We start from the raw sequence: 7,363 nt of genomic DNA, 5'->3' as shown, positions 1-7,363 counted from the left end.
GGGTTCCATAAGAGCACCTCTGTAAAACTCCTTTTGATCCTCAGAAATTGGGTTGTCCCGTTTATTGTTAAATTCGACAAAAAGGTAAACAGGCCTACACTTTCTCTTTGAAATTTGTCTTCATTCCTTTTTTGGGATATTCCCTGAATTACTGCCTTTGCTAATTACTTTATCCTTTTTACTGCAGTGAATTAAATGGAGCATTGGTTTGATTACAACTCTGTTTTTTTTTTATCATGTATTCCACATCGAAGTTGTAGTGTCTGATTGTTGCTCCATATGATAGTTCCAATAATCCCAACCATAAACACCAAACAAAAGCTGTTTTTGACAAACTCCTTGTTAATGAGTTTGCTTTTGTATTCTGAAGCTTAGTAACCCAAGCTGTAAGCTAGTTTTCTTTTTCACTCTCCTATGTTGACCCTTTTCTTATGCTAGTCATTTCATGTGTTTTTTTTTTGGAGTGTGTTTGATTTGATTTTCTGTGTTGATGCAGTTGGTGATCTGAATCATTTGATATCAGCAACTATGTCTGGTGTAACATGTTGTTTGAGGTTCCCTGGTCAGTTGAACTCTGATCTCAGGAAGCTTGCTGTGAATCTCATTCCATTCCCTCGTCTTCACTTTTTCATGGTGGGGTTTTCACCTCTGACCTCTCGCGGCTCCCAGCAGTACAGGACTCTCAGTGTCCCTGAGCTCACTCAACAAATGTGGGATGCCAAGAACATGATGTGTGCTGCTGATCCTAGGCATGGACGTTACCTCACCGCATCTGCTATGTTTAGAGGCAAGATGAGTACCAAGGAGGTTGATGAACAAATGATGAATGTTCAGAACAAGAACTCGTCATACTTTGTGGAATGGATTCCAAATAATGTCAAATCCACTGTGTGTGATATTCCCCCAACTGGTTTGAAGATGGCTTCAACATTTATTGGAAACTCGACCTCAATTCAAGAAATGTTCCGCAGGGTGAGTGAACAGTTTACTGCTATGTTCAGGAGGAAGGCTTTCTTGCATTGGTACACAGGTGAAGGAATGGACGAGATGGAATTCACTGAGGCTGAGAGCAACATGAATGATTTGGTTGCAGAGTATCAACAGTATCAAGATGCGACTGCTGATGAGGATGAGTATGGAGAGGAGGAAGGCGATGAGGAAGAGTATGGTCAACATGACATTTGATTTTGAATGAAAGTTTGAATATTATAATCTGCTGCAACTTCATGTTGCTTTTTCAAACTAAGACTAGTTTTCTTATGTTTCACTTACTATGGCTATAAAATTGGTTTTGGTTTATTTCATGACTTGACATTACATGTGTGACATGAGCTGTTTTGATGCCTTACTAGATATGTAACCTACTGGCTTGCTATTTTAGTGTGGTACCAAGCAATGAACATGGTTGCAAGCTAACTTGGGTTGATTTGTACTTTCTTGCAGGCTGATGTGAATGATATGCAACCTTGCTAATCTCGACCAGCTTCTTCTGCCATGGCCATTTACTGATGAATTTGTGGCAACATTCAGAAATGTGTAGGCCCTTTGTCACAAACCCGCGATGAGCACAAGCAGTGAGAACTCCGAGAAAAGCGATTTTATCCGGTATTATGCCACGAGATAGCATCTTCTCAAACATCTCAGTAGCTTCTTTGGCTAGTCCGTGGAATGCATATGCACATATCAATGAAGTCCAAGTAACTAGATCAGGCTGTGAAGTTAATTCAAAGCATTTAAATGCACTAGCAATGCTACCACATTTGGAGTAAGCACTGATCAAAGAATTGGCAACAGATAAAAAATCATGACACGATAACTTAACCGCAAAAGCATGTGCTTGAAGTGTTTCGGTAATGGCAGAAGCGTAGCCACATGAACTAATAACGCTGGAAATAGTCAATTCATCGGGAAGAAACCCTTCCCGAAGCATCTCTCTGAGAAGCCTCATAACTTCATTGCCATCACCATGATTTCCACACCCAACAACCATGGTGTTCCATGCCACAACATTTCGAATCGACATCTCGTCGAATACTCTACGTGCATCAATTATATTTTTGTTTTTGGCATACATGTTGATCAATGCACTAGCCACTAAAACATCTGAGTCAAACGACTGTCTCAGAACAAGACTATGAATCTGTTTTCCAAAATCATAATATCCCAAAGCATCATCACTTAGTACACTCAACATGCTACTAAAAGCCTCTTTCCTGTTAAACAATTGAAGGTATAGCAAGAAATCATCACATTCCACATAACCAAATCTCTAAAAGGAGCAACACAAAACACCCTCCTAGCATTTTCAACAAAACCACATTTCGCATATAAATCAACAAGAGCACAGCCAACAAAACAATCCAAATCAAATCCAACTTTCACTGTAAAACAGTGCAACTGAATTCCCATCTCAGCATCATAAAACCGAGCACAAGAACAAATCAAACCATTTAAAGTTATATAATCAGGAACCACCATTTCCAACAGCATCCTTTTAAAATAAGAAAAACACAACTGCTTACGATCCAATTCATTTTCATTGTCGCATGATCCAACAATACCGCGAATCATAATATTCCACGACACAACATTTCTCACAGGCAATCCATCAAACAGCTTCTTTGCATCTTCAGTTTCTTTACATTTAAGATAAACACTCAAAAATCTGATTTTGCAAGGAAAGAACATGACAAAATCCAAACTTTATTAAACGGGCATGTAACTGTTTTCCTTCAGGAAGATAACCCTTTTCGGCTGAGATTTTGAGGGCGTTGGAACAAAACAAACGAACAGTGTCATGGTCTTCGAAATGAGTTTGATCAGGAATTGACATAGAAGCTCTGAGTCTGCTTGTGGAGCTACATGGATGATGGGGTTGGTAGGAAGAGAAAGTGTCCATGTCAAGCTTGTATACTCGGAGCATGAATGTTGAGTTGCAAGTTTTCCACAGAGTTCCCAAATAGGAACCAACGTTGGACATCCCAAGATGTCGTTTGCTTTAATATTTTCCCATTGTGTCCATCTAAGTTTAAAGACCCATTAGTCAAATGAGAAGAGATTTCATCTGTGTTACCATTGAATTATCTATTAAAATCCATGCAAATGAACGATGACCTTCGGCCACTAGCTTGATTCCGACGATAACCAGGCTCGGTCCCTCTTAAAAAACTCACATGATAATGACTCTCCCTTAAAACATGGTAAACCACTTGAATCTCCTTGAATCAAACAATGTCCATCAAAGCTTTTCATGACTAATATTTTTGACCACATACTCTAATCCAAACACAATAATCCTCGAATTCCTTGATTACCACCGACGCGGAATGCGCCTATGCATCTAAATATGTTGACGGTAGAACCTCGCCTTGAATGCGCACAACACAACAAGGTGCACCCATAACAGAAAAGGAGACCACTTGATGCTCATGAAAAAGGAGTACCATAGTAGAGGAACAAAATCATGAGTAGCAAATAATGAATGAAATAATGATATGAATATCAGGGTCAAAATCGGGGTGTGACAAAATGTATGCCACAGGGTTTGAGGTTTCTGAAACCATACTGTTATCCATGAAAAAAATGCTTATCGTGTTTCACTAACCCTTTTGTTGAGTTTTTGTGAGGGCTCACAGACTCTTGCAGAGATGGTTTGCGTGGTTTTCCCACTTTATTTGTGGGATACCCCCTGGAGGTTCATTCCGATTACCTGTACTGACTCACCTTTCTTTGATGGCATCAGCTTGGGAGATCCCTGGGTTTCTTACTCCTTTAATTGCTGTTACTTTGGATCTTTATCCGTGTGGTACTTTTACCTCTTTTCCGCATTTTATCGTTTTCTTAGCTGGAAGACCTCGATAGGAGGCATTTGTTTTCTTTTGTTTATTTACTTCTGAGCCCCTTGTTGGCACATTTACTTTATACATGTTTGTTTTGTATGTGTTCGTATCCCTGCAGGTAGCGCGGTTCCTTCGTCAAGGACTGCCCTTTTTCCCTTGAGCATCCCAAACCCTAAAACCCAAAGCAACACGTTAACTCCTTCTACTACAGGCGAGTAAGTCTCCAAAGGTTGAGCATCCGGTAGATTGCGTAGTGACGTCGTTCGTCCAAAACCCAATCCATAACCCCATAGTTAGCCGAACTACGTTTTGCTCTGATTCTCAGGCCAGATGAGATACGTAGGCATAAGACGCGATGTCTTAGCGAGCACAATTACCCTTAACCCCTAGGTAGCCGAGCTACGAAGACTCTGATTCTCATACTCAGATGAGATACGTATGCAGTGGATGCGACATCCGCGCGAGTCATTTTCCTTTAACCCCCTTTTTTAGTAAATAACACATTAGATAAACCCACACCCTTTAGACAAGAACTACAAAAGTGGATCCCGTAGAGTACTACGGATGCGTAGGGGTGCTAATACCTTCCCTTCGCATAACCGACTCCCGAACCCAAGATTTGGTTGCAAGACCCCGTCTTGTCCTTTCCTTTTTCAGGTTTACTTCGAGCGTTTCCTTTCCCTCATTTGGGATGAATAACGCACGGTGGCGACTCTTCTGTCATTTTCTTTCGCCAGGTTGTTTTTTCGCGCACTGTATTTTTTAGGTTGCGACAGCTGGCGACTCTGCTGGGGATTGAAAGAAGTTGACCTCTTGCTGGTCCATCTTCCCTAAGTGAGTCCCTCCTAGCTTGTGTGATTTCTTGTTTATTGGGTGTTCATGCTTTTGTACATTTATTTGCTTACCTGCTTGCATGCATCTGTTGTATCTGTTGGATCTGTTTGTTTGTTTGTTGGGATGGGGTGTTCTATGAGAGATAAGCCCATTACCCAGACTTGAGTGTACACACAGGTTTTAGAGTGGATAATCATGAGGCTTGCGTGGCGTGTTTCTACGTTAAGTCGTTCGTGAAGAACCACACCCAGACGAGGTTTCTTTTGGATATATTATGTCTTATGGGTGTTCCGTAACGGCAGGATGTTCCTCTAGAAATCGTCGACTCTGGTGACCATTTCCCGAGAACTCAGTCGAGGCCTCTCCTCCGAGACGTGATTATGTTAGCTCTGGTGGGCGCATTCTCGCTGCTCAATCCGAGGATCCCGAGACTGGGAACTTGCTATTAGGATGTCCTGTTGAGGGGAGTCAATGGAGGTCTTTTGTCCTGTAATAATACCAAACCTTCAGTGGTAAACGTATTATTCGCGACTGAAGGGCTGAAGCTGACGAACTTCTGTTCTTAGAACCTACCAGTGAGGGGCGGGCTAAATTCAAGAAACCTTAACCTCCAACCAACCCGGTTTTCTGGAGCAGAGTTTTGGTCTTGTATTATCTTCCTCAGTGAATTTCTCTCCAGGCAGTGCAACCTGACAGATGTTCAAGCGGATCCATCAATTCTGATTGACATGCCTTTGCATTGCATAACATCATCTGCATATTTGCATCCAACATCTCATGCTTATTCATTTGCAGGGTATTCCCTTTCAAAACGGGGGTGCCTTAAAACTGAACAAGCAGTGCATCGCATACCATGCATATTAACCCTTGTCTGTTTTGCAGGTGTCACCGCAATGTCTAATGTTTGTTCCCTGTATCAGGCAATTATTGGTCCCAAGCGAGTCCACAGGTACCCGATAAAGGAAAATCGTCCACAGCTAGCGATGGACCAAGTACAGAAAGAGCTGGCTGATATGCGTGAAAGGATGGATCAGTTCATGACATTCATGACTGGTATGGCAGAAGGCCAGGAAAAGCTGAGGGAATTGGTTGAGCAACCGAGACCCGATCCGGAGGTGGAGATACCAAATGCTGAGGGAAACCCTGGTAACCCTGGGAACACTGATAACCCTGTGAACACTGGTAACGCGGGTAACGCAAATGCTGATGGAAACCCGGGTAATGTTGGCAACACAGGGATTGTTGGAAATGGTATTGGCGGAAGGTACAATGTGAATCAAGGAATTCGGATTAACGGGCGCCTCGTTACTGAAGATTATCAGTATGATCAATTTTCTTTGCACGACGAGGCCCTCGAGACCACTCGCCGTATGGATGAGCTTGCTGAGAAGCTCAAATCTTTGGAGTCTCAAAATTCCTTAGGCTTTGATGTCACAAATCTTGGTCTGGTTCAGGGAGTAAGGATTCCTCACAAGTTCAAACCCCCTACTTTTTTGAGAAATACAACGGGGCTCCTTGCCCACGCACTCATCTCCAATCTTATCTGGGAAGGTTGGGAGCTCACACGGAAGATGAAAAGTTGTGGATGTACTATTTTGAAGACAGTCTAACTGGAGCTTCTCGTGAATGGTATTCTCATTTGTCTCGTACTACCATCAAGAGCTGGAAAGACTTGGCAGAGGCTTTTGTCAAGCAATATCAATACAACTTGGACATGGCTCCAAATCGGACCTTGTTGCAAGGTATGTCTCAGACTGCCAAGGAAACCTTTAGAGAGTATGCTCAGTTTTGGAGACAGATTGCTGCGTCTGTCCAACCCGCTATGTCTGAAAGGGAGATGGCGGACATGTTCATGAACACTCTTCAAGGCAATTATATTGAGAGATTGGCTGCTTGCTGTAACACCCCGAATAAAATAAGAGAATTATTTAAATTAAGTTGATAATATATTTATTAATTTAATTAAATAAATTGAATTATTGGATTATTATTATTATTATTATTTGGAATAATAATTAGTGGAAAATATATAAGTTGGAATAAGAGAAAAGGGTTTTCATTGTTGGTAAAGAGTTTTCACGTGAAACAGAGAAGCGGCTGAAAAGTGGAAAGTGGAGAAAGGGCAAAGAGGAAGAGCTAGAGAGCAAAGGTTGAAGAACGGAAAAGCTTGAAGCTTAGAGATTGCCGGATTATCTCAGGTAAGGGGGGGTTTATCGTCGTTTAATGGGTATTATAGATTAACATGTCATGGGTAGTGATAAACCGTTGAAGTGACCCTAATTGGGATGTTGAATGCTGAAATATTGTGATGAATAAGTTGTATTAAAGCTGTAATTGAGTCCGTAATTGTGTGAGTCGTGTTCCCCCGAACGTATAGCTTTTTACGGAAATTGAATCGGAGGTCCGGAAGTCCTCCAACGGCGGAAAATGCGGAGAACTCTGCATTCTGCCTTGTGTTAGCGCAGGAACTGCTGTTTTGTCTGCGTTAACCGGTTAACCCAGGGCGTTAACCGGTTAACACTGTTATATTTTGTGAAAATGTGCTGTTTTGCCTGCGTTAACCGGTTAACCCAGGGCGTTAACCGGTTAACACTGTTGCGTTTTGCCAGAAAGTGTGTTTTGTCCTGCGTTAACCGGTTAACCCAGGGCGTTAACCGGTTAACACTGTTGGAAATTAGAAAAAATTGATA

General features: G+C 41.8%; 2 pseudogenes; both read right to left on the bottom strand.

The window, feature by feature from the left end:
* Window positions 1-696: 696 nt before the first annotated feature.
* LOC127128211 (uncharacterized) lies at window positions 697-1,076 on the bottom strand (annotated as a pseudogene).
* A 296-nt stretch (window positions 1,077-1,372) lies between these two features.
* On the bottom strand, window positions 1,373-2,899 carry LOC127131687 (pentatricopeptide repeat-containing protein At2g46050, mitochondrial-like; annotated as a pseudogene).
* Between the last annotated feature and the right edge of the window lie 4,464 nt (window positions 2,900-7,363).

The sequence above is a fragment of the Lathyrus oleraceus genome, chromosome 3 (genome assembly GCF_024323335.1).
Source record: "Lathyrus oleraceus cultivar Zhongwan6 chromosome 3, CAAS_Psat_ZW6_1.0, whole genome shotgun sequence".
Taxonomy (NCBI): Eukaryota; Viridiplantae; Streptophyta; class Magnoliopsida; order Fabales; family Fabaceae; genus Lathyrus; species Lathyrus oleraceus.
This window is presented reverse-complemented; position numbering and strand designations above follow the sequence as displayed.